This window comes from Rattus norvegicus, chromosome 20, assembly GCF_036323735.1.
Source record: "Rattus norvegicus strain BN/NHsdMcwi chromosome 20, GRCr8, whole genome shotgun sequence".
In the NCBI taxonomy this organism is placed as follows: Eukaryota; Metazoa; Chordata; class Mammalia; order Rodentia; family Muridae; genus Rattus; species Rattus norvegicus.
Genome location: NC_086038.1, coordinates 17,741,633 through 17,760,644, shown reverse-complemented (window position 1 = coordinate 17,760,644; position 19,012 = coordinate 17,741,633). Strand labels below are relative to the sequence as shown.

The following is a 19,012-nucleotide window of genomic DNA, read 5'->3' as shown; positions in this document are numbered from 1 at the left end:
GTCTTTGGGATTGGTTAGGACTCTGGGAACATTCCAGACCCATAACTTAGGGGAGGAGGGGGGCTAGAAACTGCTGCTGGAGAAGCCTAGAAACTGTTGCTGACTCACTGCTCTTACCTCAGGCTAGGTGGGAGGGCAGCTTCCAATTGGATGACTCAGCCTGGGGTTTTTCCTGTAACCGACTTGCCTGGACTTGACCCAGTTCTATGAAACAGAGATCCAGGCCTAGTTTCCTGAAGTGCCAGTTTGAAGTCTGTCATGGAGTCTGCCTGCCTCAGTCCTCTCGGTATCTTTAGGGTGGCCGTTTCAGAGTATCCTTGATGGTTGTTTTGTACCGGTTACTTTTATTGTTTTCTTATTGCCATGCCCTTTTTGTTGTGCCCTTTTTTGTTGTTGTTGTTGTTGTTGTTGTTGTTGATAAACACTGAAGACATTAATAGAAAAAGAAGGAACGCAAAGACACCTGTCTGTTTCAAGTGTTTCTTGACTGTATAGACTCATCTCCTCTTATGAAAGCAAAGACACTGGGCTCTCCCATGCAGCTTCAAGTATCTTGGTGAAAAGATGCCTAGCCAGGAAGTTGTTGGGGTAGAAAGCTCAGCTCTCGACCGGACAAACCACACCAGCCCAACCAACATGGTCCCAAGTGGAGAGGTTAAATATAAGGACAAGATAAGGGAGAAGAATGAGAGGGGGGGGGAGGAGAGAAAGAAAAGGAAGAGGAGGAAGAGGAGGAGGAGGAGGGGGAGGAGGGGGAGGAGGAGGAGAGGCCGGCCATGGGAACGGGGAGAGAAGGGACAAAGGGGGAAGCAGGGAAGAGCAAGAGAGTGAGGAGGGGGCAAGCAGCCCTTTTTATAGTGAGTCGGGCACACCTGGCTGTTGCCAGGTAACTGTGGGGCAGAGCTTAGACAGAATGCTAACAGAAGTGGTAGCATCACCAGGATAGAGGGATGGAGCTGCCTTACCTTTAGGTGAATTGTAACCTGAGTGAGGTCAGGCAAAAGGTGGCAGGAACACGAAGAAAAGATTGGTGTCCTTACGTGTGGGAAGCACTTCATGCACCCATTGAAACCTGAATGGCCTGAACTTTCATAAATGGTCCAAAAGCCTTTGGCTGTTGGAATTTAAGTCTCCTTATTCCTACCAATTTAGGAAAAATATTCAGTATTCTCTGGCATTTGTTGACCAATCAGATTTCTAAATCAAAATGCTGATTTTCATGGTTTTCTTATACCATCTTTATAATTCAGTATCAACTCATCCCCCACCCCCACCCCTGACTTTTCAGTTACTCTCGGGAATGGCTTTTTCACAACTGATGTATCGCACCCACCTTGGCTTATGCACATGGAATTTTTTCCACAGAAACTTGTACATATTCCCATCCAAACCCCAGCCTTGAGTACAATGTATAGGTCTTCACAGCAGCTTGAGAAGTCCTGGAGTCACACAACGAAAGGATCAGCTCAATGGGAGACCGAAGGCAACACGTTCAAACCCAAGTGCTTTGCTTTCCAGAGTCGTTACAAAGCAAAGTGTTCGACATTTAGCCTAAATGACCTGAATTTGTGGAAATTTAGATCCACCTTCCTGCTCCTCTTGCTATTCAGTCCCAAATGCAAACCACCAATGTCTTATCGAGTATATTTACTTAAATGAGAATTTGGAGTTAAGGTTAAATAATTTAAATCACCCCTGAAAATGTCATTATAGAAGCCTGTTTCACTGATTATATTTATTAACAATTCAAGCAGCATAGAAAACAAAACTATCAATCTTATACAAAGGTGGTGTGTGTCTCTGTGTGTCTGTGTGAGTGTGTGTATGTGGTAGGTGTGTGTGAGTATGTGGTGTGTATGTGTGTGGCTGTGTGTGTCTGTGTGAGTGTGTGTGAGTATGTGGTAGGTGTGTGTGAGTATGTGGTGTGTATGTGTGTGGCTGTGTATGTATGTGTGAGTGTGTGTATGTGTGTGTCTGTATGTGTCCATGCATGTGTGCATATATGTGTGTATGTGTGTGCGTACATGTGTGTGTGTATCTGTAGGTGTGTCTGTGTGTGTATATGCATATGTGATAGTAATGTTATGGTTTGAATGTGATTCCCCACTCCTGGCTTTATATCTTGGAAAATTGGTGCCCAATGTAGCTCTATTAGGAACCAGTGCAATATCCTCAGCTAACTGGGCTGCACCTTCAGAAGGGGTGAATGTTCTGAGGGACCAGTCTTTCTCCTTGTTTCTCTTCTCACTCCCTGGTGCCTCCTTCCCCTGTGCACTCCTGTGACAGGAGTTGCTGATCTTGTCACCATGAGCCCTGCACCAGTGTCTGGCTAATGCCCATGCTATGACCTTGAACTTCTAGAACTAAGAACCAAACCATCCTCTTTCTTTTATGAGTGAAAACAGCATTTCAGTAGTCATGGAAACTGGAGTAAGGCATTTCTTCTTTGTTCCCTATCTAATCATTGACAACAACACTAAAATCTTGTCTGTGGCTCAATGTGGTATAAAGACGACGTGCAACAAATACAGGAAAATACAGCGGATAAAAAAAGTACTCGGTAAATCCTTATAAGAGGTGCAGCAGTAAAACATCTGATTTTTGCCACTTTGCCAACCTAAGGACCGCACTCATTGTCTTGTTTATTTCCATTAAATAAAATCAATTTCAGACCTGGATTGTATCGAAGTTGGTCTTTGCTTGTTAGTTTTAACCCATATGCTATGAAAAAAAAAAAGTCAGTTCTACTGATGTTTAAGTGAATGGAAACAGCGAAATTCTCCTTCCACCTCTCCAGTGAGCTACAAAAGGTGTGTTAAACAGCTAGGGTTCAGGCTGCACTGTGATAAAGAACTCTCCTATTGGCAGGAGTTGAATTGGTGCATATAATTTGGAAGACATTTCAGCAGGGAACATCCAAACCCTTAAAATGTATGTGTCTGTTGATTGAGAAACCCAACAGGCATACTCTCACCCTAAGGAAGCATTAGGCAAGACGCATAGCCAAAGCTGCCCTCTGCAGTACTGTTTACGAGAGGACTCTTCAGCCCAGAAGCTGCCTCCCAGTGGGCAGGAGTTAGGAATGTTGGGCCCTGTTCTTGAAACAGCGATGGTTTTGGTATATGGATGTCCTCCCATGAAATAGCATGATCAAGTATAGCTCAGTTTCCTTGTCCTGTGTGTGCATGCAAGACGCAAAATATTAGTAGTTGGCATCTCTGGTAGAATGGTAAGTTATTTATTCCCTGCCCTTCAGAGACCATATTTTACAAGGAAATATATATATATATATATATATGTATATATATATATATATATATATCTTCAGTAGTTATAGAAACACACAATAAATGGTTAGTAAACACTGGATCCAGAGAAAGTGTAAAATCCAGAGAAATTTATTCTGGTGTTAAAGTATTAGAAAAGAGCCATTTATAATATCTGTATCATATGTGGGTAGTCTTCTTACTTCCCAAGCCAAAATGGTCTTTAGCTAAGCAGTCTAGTAAATGTCAATCAAGGGTGTTGGGAAGATGGCTCGGTGGATAAGAGTACTTACTGCACAAGCATGAGGCTCTAGGTTTAGATCCTGGCCCCTGGGTGGAAAGCTGGTCTTCTTCATACTGCACCTTTAATCCTGGTGCTGTGGGAGGTGAAGGCAGGAGGGCTTCAACAGCCAGCCCTGCTCCCGGTTCAGTGAGAGACCTATTCAGTGAGAATAAAGCAGAAGGTGGTAGAGAGACGAGATATCGTCCTTGGGACTACACAGATATGCTCACACACACATGGACATAGGTTCCCCCTACCCTGTCTCACTCTTACATGCTCTTTCTCACATACACACATACATACATGCACACAAATACACACATACATACATATATACATACACACAGGCACATACATGCACACACACATACATGTGCATATATAATCATACACATATACACACATACATATATACATACATATACACATACACATATATACATACACACATATGTACATATACACACATACACCTACATGCATGCACATGCATACACACATACACACATAGATAATCATACATATACACACATATACATACACATGCATATACACATATAAATATACATACACACATACATATACACATATATACACATACATATGTACATATATACACATATACCTACATGCATGCACATGCATACACACACATACACACATACATATATGTATACACAAACATACATATATACTATACATACACATGCATACACACATGCACACATACATGCACACACACATACATATATACATACACATACATGCATACACATATGCATACACACACATACATACATATATACACACAGTATTTCAATCAAGGAGACTGGCCTAGAATGGAGCTATGGCCTTTGGTTTTGTTTCTTTGGTCCTCAAGCTCTCAGAGTTCATTCCAGTTAATAGCCCTCCAATCTGGCTGCTGACTTTTAATTTGGAATTCACCGAAGTGTTGACAGAGTTGACCTGGACCACTGTGATTTGAGATTAACAGGACTAAAAGTCAAAATGAGAAAGAAGTCCGCTGGTGCACAAGGAAGGCAATCATACGAGGGCTCCTCCTCAAGACCGGAGTTGATGAAAGGCCATTTGTCTCCTGTCACTAGCACCATAGCTTTAAAGGTCTGTGTTTAGCCATCCGAGTGAAGGCTGAAGTTGCCATGAGAGGGGCTTTTAGTGGAGACCCGATGGGTCACACATGGCAGTGACCCACACTGTGGGCTTGGAAGGGAAGGTCGGTCAGGGGATGGTAAGAGCTAGGTGACCATTTTCCTTTTGGTTACTTGAAATAACACTCAACTTTACAATATTAATTTAGGTCTTGGGTGTGCTATGATCAACAAGCACATTCTATGTTGTCTGTGAGGAAGGACTGTAGTGAACATGGGCACAGGTGTGGGCGTATGTGGGCCCAGATGAACATGTGTGTGGGCACAAACAAGGGAGGGTCTTTTCATACCTCGTTTGCCAATTGCTTCCCGTTACTGAAGGCACGAGACCCTTTTCAGGAAATTTTGCGTAGAAAACTCATTGGGTGAATTTGGTGTTTGGTGGGACGAATGTTTTGAAGTGAATGCTTTCACGGAAATCTGCCAGGGATGGTTCCACATGGGAGATGAAGCTCCTGAGCTGAAAAGAGAGAAGCACTTAGCTTGCAGAAGAAACAACCATTTGAAACTCTTCTCTCTCTATGGGAGTCCCAGATCTCCCAGTCTCCTGTTTGCCATAAATAAAATGTGTGAACCATCTACATATGCCTTCACTACTCAGCTTCTCCCAGCTCTGCTACTGTAAGCTGCCATCTTTGGGGTGATACTTTCGTTCAGAACTGGAGTCCTCAGAAGACTGGGGTGGAAAAAGTCCAATCTCGAGAACACACGTGTTAGCAGACCCCCTCATGGATGACCCAGCTGATGTCGTGATTGAAGTACGGGTCTGAACTGGAGAATTAGGGACATGAAGGAAACACAGAACAAAGGGTATGAAAGACTTCTTCTGCCACCCACACACAATTAAAGCCGTCCCAGGAAAGGAGTCGAATGGCCGGCAAGTCAGATAGATCTCATGGACTGAGATCAGAAAACATGACAATCCTTGCCTATTTCTGACCTTTCTTTGACACAGGGCTCCCTTCCTGTCAGCCGAATGTCTGAGCTCAGACATGTAGACTTTGGGTGTCTTACTCTTTGCCTTATTTTAGTTTAGATGGTTTTCCCCAGTCAGGGCTTTGTCCCCATTGTGAGGTGTGAGAGAGGATGAAACTTTGCAGAGCAGAGTCTGCATACAGGACCTTAGGCTGGTGGGTCTGTTTGTCTTTGGTAGGGATTAGGTATTTCCTTCAGGATCCTCGAGTTGAATCCCAGAAGAGGGGAGTCACTTAAAAAGTCTAAACCCAATCTATTTGGCGGTAAGTCTTACCTTTGTTACAATAGTGTCTGCCTCGAGACTTTCATCAGACACCAACCCCTTGGGGTATTTGACCTTAAACTTTTAGGCTTAAAACTATGAGCCAAGTAAACGTCACTTCTTTATCCAGTATCCAGCTCCGTGTATTTTATTATAGCAAAGGAAAGGACTAATAAAGTTTTTCTTACCTAGAAAATTCGAAATCTATGCTGCACCTTTCCCAAGGTTTTCTCTTAGTTACACCTCTAAAGTACAAAGCTTCTCCAAATATGTTTATCACACAGCTATCTGTGAGGAAAAGGAGGATCATGGCGGAATCCCTGTCACACATGATTCTTTCCTGGCCTACAGTTCCTGCCTCCGTTGCCCCTTTCCTTCCTAGCTCATTTCACATTTTTTTTTTCCTTTATATAAAACCTATCTCATTGCGAGATATTTTAAAAGGAATAGCTTTTATGCACAGATCGTAGGTTCTGCAGAACACGTGAGCCTAAGGGATTCATTCAATAGAAGCGCATACTTTCAACATATGATAAAAAAAATCCAATTTAGCTGATGGAATAAATTCTCAATATCGTTCTAGATGCGAACCATGCTACATCGTGGTTCACCCTTTAGTGCTTCACGTCAGAAAACATTTCAGTGAAAACATTTAGACAGAGAGAAAGATGGCTGGATCCAAAAGAAGCTTGCTCGTCATCATAAACAGCAAGATACCCAGCTAGGGAGGGAGATTTCGTGAGGCAGGACAAAGATGGACGCCACGCACCATCTCCTATGGCATCCTCATAGATAAGCTACTTCTTACAGAGAAGAAACGGAGGGAACATACTAATTTTAACCTTTAATTATATGGAGCTGAATGCTATCATCAAAGCCATCAGCATAAAGGAAAAATATGCGAGAAATCTTGACTCACTGGATCGTCCTAGTGCTGACTGGAGTCACGTGACAAACGGGAATGTCTGAGCCGTAGACAGGGTCGGGTGACGCACAGTGCTTAGGAACTTTCAGTCCCTGCACCTTTCTCATCCTAGGATCTTCTTTCTGCTCGGCGTTTGCACCAGGGTGTCTGGTAGAATCTGGTCGCACTCTGCTCACAAGGTCACTGGCTTACTGTTACCTCTCGGCCTTCGTGTTGCTTGTCTTCCCGTGATGTATCCGTTTCCTGTGCTTCCACGAGGGTGCCGCCCATTTTCCCATCATCCTTGTCGGTCCTAAACTGTATCCAGACACAACTTCAGTCCTGCTCCTTGCTGGATTCCATGGATAGCCCAATCTACTTTGGTCTCCAGTCTCAGTACTGCAGACACTTAGAATAGCAGCTTGTCTGTTGTTGTGCTGTTAGTCTAGGCCTCTTCAATGGTGGAGCAAGGCCGTAAAAGCAGAATAGAGGAGGTCATGCTTACTTTAGAAGTCTATAATGGTAATTGCGTGAAGTTATTGCTGGTGCTGCTTGAATTTACTAATATATATTTACCTTTCTCACATGTGCATTAGTTACTTTGATGTTGTTTTGATAAAATAGCATGACCAAAAGCAACTTCAGGAACAAGGAATTTATTTTGGCGTACGGTTCCAAAGGGATGGAGTCCATTTTAGAGGGGACAGCATGGCATGATGACATTTTGTCAGCACACAGGAAGGAGAAAGAGAGGGAGGGGGAGGGGGGAGGGAAAGGGAGAGAGAGAGAGAGAGAGAGAGAGAGAGAGAGAGAGAGAGAGAGAACAGGAAGTGGTGAGAGAAACTATAAACGTTCAAATCTCATAACCCCCCCCCCCAGTGACATCCTTCCTCCAATGAAGCTCATCTCCCAATTGCTCCATAACCTTCCAGAACAGTACCACCTACTGGGGACCAAGTTTTCAAATACATGAACCTATGTAGAATATTTCTCATTCAAACTTCCACAATGTCATAAATATATCTGAGATTTGAGGCATATAAGTAGCCAGTTTTCAAAGCCAGTTAATCAGTGTGCATTGATTAAAATCTCTCTCGCTTCAGGAGGCATGACATTTGAGTGCAGTACAAACTGAATAGGGTCTCATAACTTAATAGATAACAATCCTGGACATTTATAAATATCCTTTTATGGTTTGTGAAACAATTTGCTACATTTTATTCCATTTGATGCAGTTGATTCTCCATTGCTGACATTGAATGGAAGCTAAGAATGAACTAATTACTCTCCAGAAATTACTTTTCTCTCAACTCATCGCTGTAATGGAGCCCAAGTCTGTAATACTATCTCTCACCCTTAGCCACATCCAACAAAGAGAAGGAAGAGTGACCAAGCTCAAGTGACCTTCAAGTGACCACCAATTCTGTCTCTCACTGTCTGGTGTAGTACTTAGCTCATTGATATCTAGGGTCTTTAGAGTTCTCCCAGAGAAAGTATCCCATCCCCTCTCATATGCCTGGTGGTGTGAGATTCTGTGCTTAGCAACCCTGAAGAGGCAGTTGTGGCTTCCATTGCCTCTGGTGTGCCTGGCCACGTGACTCTCAGTGCCTTGTGCCTCTGAGGAAGGCAGGTGTGTTTCTGCAGTCATTTCCTTCAGATCCCTAAGACTGGTCTGTGCATATGTATTCGGACTGTCTCTTCAGATGTTTTCGAGGGTGAGAACACCCCTCCTGTCTGAAGAAGCTGCTGTGTGAACTGTCTTACAATGGTGGCATTCTTCCCTGCATCATTCAGCGTTTTCAGCTCCAACCCCATGCACGTCCTGTCAAGTCCTACTGTTTCCATCCCCATTGCCAAGACCTGCAGCTCCCCAAGGTCTCGCCCGTTTATCTCCTGTTGCTGTGATTAAACGTCATGATCAAAAGCAACTGAAGGAAGAATTTTATTTTAGCTTACACTTCCAGAAGGATACAGCCTCTCACGGTGGGGAGAGGGCATGGCATGGTGGCAGGAGCAGGGAAAATGGGCTCATCACATTTTATCTGCACACGGAAGCGGAAAGAAGAGGGAGGGAGAGAGAGAGGGAGAAGTGAAGGTTAGGGAGTCTCCCCCCTCAGCGATGCAGATATAGACCAGGTTAGACCAGATTAAAAGTAGATAAAGACAGGTTTATTAGGAGGCAGCTCTGGGGTGGGTTCACCGATGTCAGTGAAGTCAAGAATCTGGCCTAAAGCAAGGGGGTTTTATAGAGCTTAGGCGAGGAATGATGATGTGCCAGCTAGGAACAGGGATTGTGTCCATACATGGTCAAAATCTGAGCCCCTGTGCGGGTACTTTTGAGTGAGCTGTGGGAAACATGGAAGATGATAGCAAGCTGGTAGGGGAGTTTCTCTGTGTGGGTGGAGTCGGGGAAAGGAGAGCAGATGGGGTTTCCCCCGGCTTGTGCAGGGGCACACAGGGATTCCAGCCTAACAAAAGGGAGGAATGATAGGAAGTTGGGTCAAGCTTTAAGACCTCAAGGCCCATCCCCAATGATATACTTCCCAGAGCAAAACTCCACCTTCCAAATGGTCCATAGCCCCCGAGAAATAGCACCACTCACTGGTGACCAAGAAAGAGCCTGTGGGGGATATTTCTTATTCAAACCATCAGACACATTACATTTTCATTGTTTTCTCCAGTGTACTGACTGAGGTTCTTCAAACCCACAGTTGCTTCAGCTACTATTTTCACATCTAGAACTGCATTTTAAGATGCCGTTACAGTGCAGTGTCGTCTTAGTGAATAATTACAAGGTTTTCAAGACAAAAGCTTTGACCAGAGGCAGCAGGCAGGACGGGTTGATTTCTGTACTTGACAACATGTTACAACGTGGTACAATGTTGTGGTACAATGTGGGGTACAAGATGGAATAACAAATATCTGGGGGTTACCCAGAGGCTGAGAGATGAATTTATCTAAGAATGACTCCTAACTATTCTTGTCCCCAGAGGACATCTTGGTGATGTGAGAGATGTTTCTCTGCTTGTCACAACTGCAGGGAGAGACTGTTGCTGATCTGTAGGCGGAGGCCAGTAACATGACTAAATTCTCTGCGGTTTATAGACAGGTGCCTCGAAACGAAGCCTGCCGGTCTGAGTGAGAACAGTACTCAGGATAAGTGACTCTTATCTGAAAGTTTCTCCCATCAAACATTGGCAGCCTGGGCCAAGAGAGCTCCACGTAGTGCTCAGCTGGCCCCTCCTGTCCACAACCTGTAGTTGGTTTAAGCCCTGTGTCCTGCATGTATGATGTCTCTTCATCCATAGGAACTTCAGTCTCTGAGTAGCAACTGTTAAATCTGAGGTGGGGACAAGGAAACAAACTCACAATTGTTCAAATAGCAAAAGCTATATTTCGGGGTGCACCCAGGACTGGCCAGGCAGCTGTGTCATGCAAAGTCGGGATCTGAGAGAGCAACCCTTGCTGGCCTCTTGAAGTTCCTTTTATAGGAAAGGTAAGGTGTTCACAGGCGCAAGAGAGTTGGCCCGTACAGACTGTTGGAAAGATACAGCGAAAAGAGACAGAACAAAGGTGAGCAAGTATATTATATGAATGTATGATGTGTGTTATAAGAATTATGATGTGCATTATTATACAAATGTATGATGTATATTATATGAATGTATGATTTATTGAGTGTATGATGTATATTATATGAATGTATGATGTGTGTTATATGAATATGATGTGCATTATAAAAATGTATGATATATATTATATGAATGTATGATGTGTGTTATATGAATGTATGATGTGTTATATGAATGTCTGATGTGCGTTATAGGAATGTATGATATGCATTATACAAATGTATGATGTATATTATATGAATGTATGATGTGCATTATATGAATGTGTGATGTGTGTTATATGAATGTATGTTATATGAATGTATGATGTATTATATGAGTGTATGATGTATGTTATAAGAATGTATGATGTATGTTATATGATTGTATGATGTGTGTTATAAGAATGTATGATGTGCATTATACAAATGTATGATGTATATTATATGAATGTATGATGTGCATTATATGAATGTATGATGTGCGTTATACAAGTGTATGATATATATTATATGAATGTATGATGTATATTATATGATTTATTGAGTGTATGATGTGTGTTATATGACTATATGATTTATTGAGTGTATGATGTGTATTATATGAACCTATGGTATGTGTTATATGAATGTATGATGTACATTATATGATGGGGTCGCAGGCAGTTTACATCAGATCTAAGAAACAGGAATTCATTAATTACACATAGAAACCTAACCTTGCAAGAATGCAACACAGGACGAATAGGAATTAGGTCTTTAACTAGGATTAAACACAGGACAAACAGGGATTTATTCCTTAACTGCAAACAGAACCCTTAACCTGCGTGGTGTGTTTTCCCTGGTTTGGTCTCCGGTTAACTTACAAGGTACATCCTTCCTGTTCTGATTTCTCACAACTACGGACAACAGCAATGGTCTCTTTTGTTTGGTGAGTCACTGGGACCTCCTAACTGACAATTCGGATGGGGACTTCTCCTGTCTGGAACTAGGCTTTATTGGGTGGCCTATGGCTATCGTGGGAACATGATCTGCCCAAGCAGCAGATTTTTACATGATGTATTAATTACTTCTCTCATTGCTTTGACTAAATATCAGACAAAAGCAGCTTAAGGAAGACACAGTTTATTTCGGGCTCGAAGTTTGAGGGGAAACAGTCCCCCAGAGCACGAAGTCATGGTAGCAGGAATAAGGAGACTAGTCACATTAGATCCTCAGTCAGGAAACAGATAACGGTGAATGCTGGTATTCATCTCATTGTTCCCTTTCTCTCAGGACATGGGACAGTGCTAGCCCTTCAGGGTGTCTCCCCTCCCGCCAATTAATTCTTTCCAGAAACTACATCACGGACATGCCAGTAAGTGTGTTTCTAGGTTGACAATGTTGACATGTTGACAACGAAGAGGTATCATCACACACAACCTTAAAGCCAGGAGAAGACTTTAAGCTATCAAGGATACGTTTGAAGATGCTAAAATGGCAGAGAGCCACCGTGCAGCAGGCGTGGACTGTGGGACACCTGCCAAGGACAGGCTCCTTCAGGTTCACAGCTCAAATGTGTTCATCACAGAAGATTGGGTGACTAGAAAACCAGTAAACACATGACCAGGGCAGCTCACATGGATGCCTTCAGTTTGAGGGATTTGTAAGGAACAAAGGAAGTGTCTGAGCCTGTGAAAGCATGAAGTTTGGTGATGGTGAAACCAAGGAACCAATTCAGGAGTCTGTAGCTTTGGATCTACCTGTCTATAAAAATGCGCCGTGAAACTGGGTGTCAATAAGGTCACGTTTCCCTCAGAGAGAGAAGCTGCTCGCTGGTGACAGACAGAACACCCCAGGGTCAGGACCACGTGTGATGCTAATGTTCAAACAAGGTCAAAGATGTAAACCGCTAAACCTCTGAGCGATAAGGTAAGGTCAATGAGGTTATCAGGCAGTGGGGCCAAGTGTCCCTGGTTATGAGTGAAGGAGAAAATTGCCAACAGAGAGAAAGGCGGGGTAGGTCTGTACAAAGAAAAAGAACAGTATGCTGTCAAAGATGCTATCAAGTGCAAAACTTATTTTGAAGTAGAATTGGTGGACTGGGGTCTCTAAGCAACAATACTTCAGCTGCCATGAGGAAACTTGACTTGATTTGTAGGTTAAAGTTACCATTAGATGGGGGACTGAAAAGTTCAAGGTTAAACTTTTTTACCCGACCACAGCCATGAGGAATGTAATCCTTTGAAAGTGCCAGGGATCTGTGATGTTTTACTACTGTAAAGTTTTGATCAAGGGGCACTGTTTTTTTCCCTCAATACCTCACACAATAAAGTAAACGACTCAATGAAAATATTCCTATATTTTCATGAAAAAATACCTAAAATGGAAAAAATAAATAACGATCCCTTCTTGGGGGACATGACAGTACTTCTGGAGGAAAGCTGTATGGCTTTTGATGCCGCATCTTCTGAATTCATGTACGCTTACTTCCACTGTAGCCTCCTGTCCTAAGTTTGCTCATACAAAATCAGGGACAGAGGATGTAGTTATCAGCTCCTAAGAAGAACATAAAAGTGGAGATCATGTATCAAAGAGCACACACCTCCCTGGCTCTCACCTAAATAATGTTTCTCTGTCAGCGTATTCTTCTGTCAGCAGTTCATCCCATTCTATATAGGTAAGCGGTGGTTACAGGTGCATTCTTACAAAATGCCAGCGGCCACCCTCCCCTGAGAATTGATATTCCCGTTATCCTCCAACCAGTGGGTTACCCAGGTTCAAAATCTGATTTTAGAGACTGTCTTTTACAGATCAACGTTCCCAGGAAATACACATCCAAATTTGAGAATTACTCACTAGGTAAGTTTTGAAGAGTACTTTCAGGAATTCTACTCGTGAGGGTGTTAGAGAGGTGGGTGTCTTGGTTAGGGTTTTACTGCTGTGAACAGACACCATGACTAAGGCAACTCATAATGACAACATGTAATCAGGGCTGGCTTTCAGGTTCAGAGGTTCATTCCATTATCAACAGGCAGGAGCCTGGCAGCATCCAGGCAGGCATGGTGCAGGCAGAGCTGAGAGTTCTACATCTTCTTCTGAAGGCTGCTAGGAGAAGACTGGCTTCCAGGCGGCTAGGATGAGGATCTTAAGCCCATGCCCACAGTGACACACCTACTTCACCAAGGTCACACCCACTCCAACAAGGCCACACCCACTCCAACAAGGCCACACCTCCTAATAGTGCCACTCCCTGGGCCAAGCACACTCCCACTACCACAGTGGGGAAGAAGAAAAGGCGCGTTGTTGATACACGGGTCACTAACTCAGTTCCCTATAGAGATCTCCAAGAGTGGGGTGAGCCTTTCTAGAAACGAAGGCAGGGGATGTCAAGGCTTTGCTTTGGCCCATGGCGGTACACAAGCTGTTTCCCTCGGATGAACTGTCATCTGGGCTGGACAGCCACAGCCGACTGGAGCAATCTCCCAAACAATCCCGGTTATCCTTCAGCAGGCCACACACCCGCTGGCTGGAAGATCGAGTGCCTCAGGTAGAATCTTGTTGGCCTGCCACTGCGTTCACTGTGGGTCTTCTGCTTTGCCGAAGGAAAGTGTTCTGATCTACAACGAATCTCCCAGGAAAGAAAGTCACCCATTACCTTAGTGACTGCCCCATTTGCTTTAGCTTCACAGCCAGAATGTTTGAGGTGTGTCACCTCCACCATCATTTAATAATGGCGCATCCCTGTTAGGAATGCATCGCTGTCAGCGGCTTAACGTCTAGGTCCTCAACCTTCCTAACGCCGCGACCCTTGGATACAGTTCCTCGTCTTGTGGTGATTCCCCAACCATAACATGACTTCCCTTGCTACTTTATAACTCTAATTTTGCTACTGCTATGAATCCTGCTGCAAATATCTAACATGCGGGATATCGGATATGCAACTCCTCCCAGAAGGATCCGGACCCACAGGTTGACAACTGCTGGCCTAGACACAACTGGTTCCATTCACAGGGGAAAAGGAAAGTCCTCGCTTCTCTGTTCTTTTATTTGAAAATTAGCTGTCTTCCCATTCCACAGATATCTCGCTTTTGGCTGCTGAATGAGAGTCCAAGTTTACGGAACTATGCTCAGAAAATAACCACACAGGCTGTTAATATTCCTTTCACTACATAGAACAAAACCAAAAAGCAGTTGTTGACAGAGTTCCTGAACTCTGACAACCCTCAACAAGGTTGCCCTTGGCCACCACTGAACTTGTCTGTCTATCTGTCATCTGTCTGTCTCTTTGAAGAAGCTTAATATTTTCACTATTAATAGGAATAAACTGTGTGTTTTCTTACACGTGCCAGGTGTATGATCCCCTAGAGTCTGCACATGAAAAGTATTTTAATTTAACCGGTGCTTTCTAAGATTTATTTTTAGTCTTACATACATGTGGTGGGAGCAGTCCTTGCAGAGGCCCGAAGGGAATGACAGATTTCCTGCGGTGGGAGTGCCAGGCAGTTGTGAGCTGCCCGACATGGCCTCTAGGACAGGGGTCCTCTGCATGAGCATTCTTGACTGGTGGGCCATCTCTCCAGCCACCCCAAAAGTATTTTCATGACAGGTAACCAAAATGGTGTTTTGCTCTTGGCTAACCCCCTATTCAGTGGTAGTACGCCAGGAAGAGGAACACTGTCAATTGTTCCGTTGTTGTCTGTGAAATCCTTAGAAACAAGAATAATTTTAAAGCAACCCCACCCTGCAATCTCTGGCCTTAGCAAACATGTAAGTCCAACCCCAGGGCACATGGAGCAGGAACAACTTTTTTTCATAATCTATGTATTTTCATTTAAACATAATTATATCATTATCTTCTTCTCTTTCCTCCCTCCAGCCCCTCCAGTATCCTGTCTCTCCAACCTTTTCTATATCCTTACCCTCTCTCAAGTTCATGGCCTCCTTTCTCCTTGATTATTACTATATGGATATATATGGATATAAGTATACATATATTCATATACATATATACATATACATACATGCACATACATATATGCATACACATATGTATATACACATATATACTTATATAAATATACACATATATACACACATATACACATCATATATATACACATATGCACATATACACATACACATATATACATATACACATACGTATACATATATACACATACATGCACATATATACACAAACACATATATTTATATATATACACACATACATATACATCTGTATATATACATATATGTTTGAGAGATAGTCTATTTAGTGTTGCTTGATTTTAGGGTTACTTGGTATTGAACAACCAAATAGGTGTCTCGTCCCTGAGGAAAACCATTTTTCCTACTCCCAGCATTCCATAGTTGCCAGTCATTCTTTGTTTCAGTTGGGAGGCCCCATGAGATTTCCCGTTTCCCTGTATCAGTTGCTGTTGCTGCTGTTCAGGTAGGAAGTTGAAGTTGTGGTTGTAGTTTCTCCGTCTTTTCTAGGAAGCATGGTATCACAGAATGGCCGACTCCTCTGGCTCTTAAAAAAATCTTCCCGCTACCTCTTCTGCAATTCTCCCTGAACCTTAAGTTTACATCTTATAGTGAAATAGTCACCGAGGCCAAGTACCCAGTGCTGAGTGTTTTCTCTGTACTGTGACCAGTTGTGTTAGTCTGTTGCAAAGAGAAGCTTCCTTGGTGAGGGGTGAGAGCCAAGGGTTTATAATGTCATTAGTGAACTGGAAGTCGTAGGTTCTCATCTGAGATCCGCGACCTCACATGCCCCAGGTAGTTGACTAGATTTACAATTCCAGATACAATTTCCCTTCTATTTAGCCAGCTTTAAGTCTTAATTGGAAAACCGTTGGTTATCAGCAACGTATGACTGCAACCACTGCACCTTTATGGGATATTAGTGGGTGTAATTTTAAATGCTTGCTTGCTCTTTCTCGAGACCTCTATCCTCAGTCCTCACTAGGCTCTGTGATCAGCAGCCAGCCTCCTGCCTCGCTCAGTTCCACAGCCCGCTTCGCGCAGTTCCACCAGTCGTCAGCTGACTCTTTTCCCATGAATGCCAGGAGCCGTGATCGCTCTCTATTGGCTAACTACCCCATGGCTAGCTCTGCCAAGCCACCAATGACCGTTTTCTCCCCCCCCCCCCCCCCCGCCATTTAGTAGCCGAGGATGGAAAACACTAGACAGCCTTAATATTTTTAAACTAGCCAGATAACTCAATGGCTGGACGAAGAATATCCTGCCCCAACTTCCTTGGCCTCCACTGGTGGTGGAGGCTACAAACTATCGATGCCCGGAGACCTACACGTCTATTGCTCCCTCAGCTCCACTGCCTGCTCTGAGTCTCCCTCTCATCCCCAGCTCATCCTCCCGGGACCCGGAAGTCCCACCTTTTCCCTTTCTCCCAGCATTTGGTTTCCACTGTCTTATTGACACAATCAGGAACCAATTGGGGAAACGATACCGTCACCTACATGATCTCTTGCTTGTCATGTTGTGGTTCAAACTGCCACCACTGCTAGTCCTCTGCTGGTCGTTATCCTTTAGCTGGTTCCTTACCACCCTCTGGTATTGTGAAATCTAGTGCTCAGGTGGGAGGCTTTTACGTCGGATACAGCTGGAATGTTCTGAGTCCTGTGTCTAAATTACACGGTGTCTTCAGCAAAGGTGACTTTCAACCTCTGGGGGCAACCAAGGGCAATTGTAATCGCCTATATTGTTTGGGGAGTCTCTTGGAATCCCCTGATCAACAACGTAAAAGAGAACTTTCTCATGCCTGGAGCTGGGATTCTGTTAGATAATCTATGACTCTTAAGGGGGCCATTGTCACCCCCAAAGTAGCATAACTTCATTATAGTGTGCATAATTTGGCATGACATAGTTTTTCGATCTCTTAACATCATACTTTTAAACTCTTAAGAGTTTAAAATTGGGGTTGGGGATTTAGCTCAGTGGTAGAGCGCTTGCCTAGCAAGCGTAAGGCCCTGGGTTCCGTCCCCACCTCCGAAAAATAGAAAAGAAAAAAAAAAGAGTTTAAAATTTGGTTACAAAATAAAAGTTTAAGATGACTGTGTAGGGCTCAAAATGAGTCTTACTACCGAGAGACCCCCCACAGTGAGGCAGGAGAATGGAGTTCGATGCAAATGCAAGAAGCTTATTTTTCCATCGTGTTGGAGTTTACCCTCAATCAGCCCCTCGTGGCAGGTGACTAGAAGGCAACCTGAATGGCTATAACAAGTAGTTTTTATGTTTTAGGGGTACAGGTTGCATCAGCAAGGTTACAGTTTAGACTTATTGGCTAAGCATATTGACCTTTGAATCTATTGGCTAGCAGCATATGACACACATTCGAACTCTTATCTGGGACCAGAGGGACAGGTGACTATCAGTGCATTCTTCAGTTTTTCAAGAATGTCCCTGCTCCTCCCAAGAACTGTGGGTGGAGAGGGGAACTTAGGCTAGCCTTGACCCAAGGCAGGAAGCTGGTACTTGGCCTCATCTTGATCTGAGGTGGTGGGTGTAAGGGTGGCAAAAGCCCCTAGGGTCCTTCAACTGTTGATCAACCCATACTGAACTGTCACCTGGGTGTCACAAAAAAAATCACAAAGAGCACATAGGGATCCCAAAAGGCCTGGGTTCAAATCCTAGTTCTGCTGGCGATTCCATATTACAGACGCATGTGCAATTATAAAACAATAATAAGACCTACTTTGCTGAGCTCTTAGAATAGGAAATAAAGCAAATGTTTAGCACCAGTACTTAGTCCATAGTAGGCTCGCAAAAACTTACAATTATATGTGAGTAAATTCAACATCTTGTTGGAAAATGAAAATTTTTTAAATCAAAATTGGTCTACCAAACACTAAAGATCTAACCTGGCCTAATCCTTCACTATTTCCCTTGGTTAGTTACTAAAGAGATCTCCCCTATGCTACTCCCCTATGCATGCATACGTACTACTACGCAGATGAGGAAGCTTGAGGCCAGAAGGATTTCAAACCTAGTTGAAGTCACACAGGAGGTGATGGAGTTAGACGTGAATCTCAGCCTGAGGTCGTGGTGGTCCTGACTCTGGCTGTCCATTTGAATCCCCAGGAAAACTATACAGGTAAGAGTTCTGCTCCAGAACACGGGGTCAGACTAGACTTCACCCTAGCTTTGGCGTCTGTTTACAGCTCCCCCATGCCCAGGGAGAATTAGCCTGAGCTAAATGCTGATAGATGCTGTGAACCATCAAAATACTGAAAGCACCTATCTTATCATGGCTCGGTCTTTTGTTGTGCTCATTAGCAATTCTAAAGACTGGTGCTATTAGAATTCAGGGAGTGCGGATTGTTAAAGAAAATCTATTAATTAATTACTGCCATTAATTACTGTCTCCCGTCCTCGGACCTAGGATGCACTGTTTCAAGGACTGACCTGTGGGGAAATTTGGAATAAGAAACTACTGCCCGAGGCAAAGCTCTCTTTCTACTTTATGCAAAATGACCTCTTCTTACTGCAAAATAAAAGGACTGTTTTACTCGTATTGTCATTTTAGAGATGCTAAAGTT

General features: G+C 43.5%; 1 long non-coding RNA gene across 1 annotated transcript; it reads right to left on the bottom strand.

Moving 5' to 3' along the window:
- Positions 1 to 3,369: 3,369 nt before the first annotated feature.
- LOC134483895 (uncharacterized) lies at positions 3,370 to 7,157 on the bottom strand. Its single transcript, XR_010061074.1, has 3 exons — positions 6,875 to 7,157; positions 5,009 to 5,178; positions 3,370 to 3,705 (listed from the first exon to the last, which is right to left on the bottom strand). It is a non-coding gene; the product is annotated as an uncharacterized LOC134483895 (long non-coding RNA).
- Between the last annotated feature and the right edge of the window lie 11,855 nt (positions 7,158 to 19,012).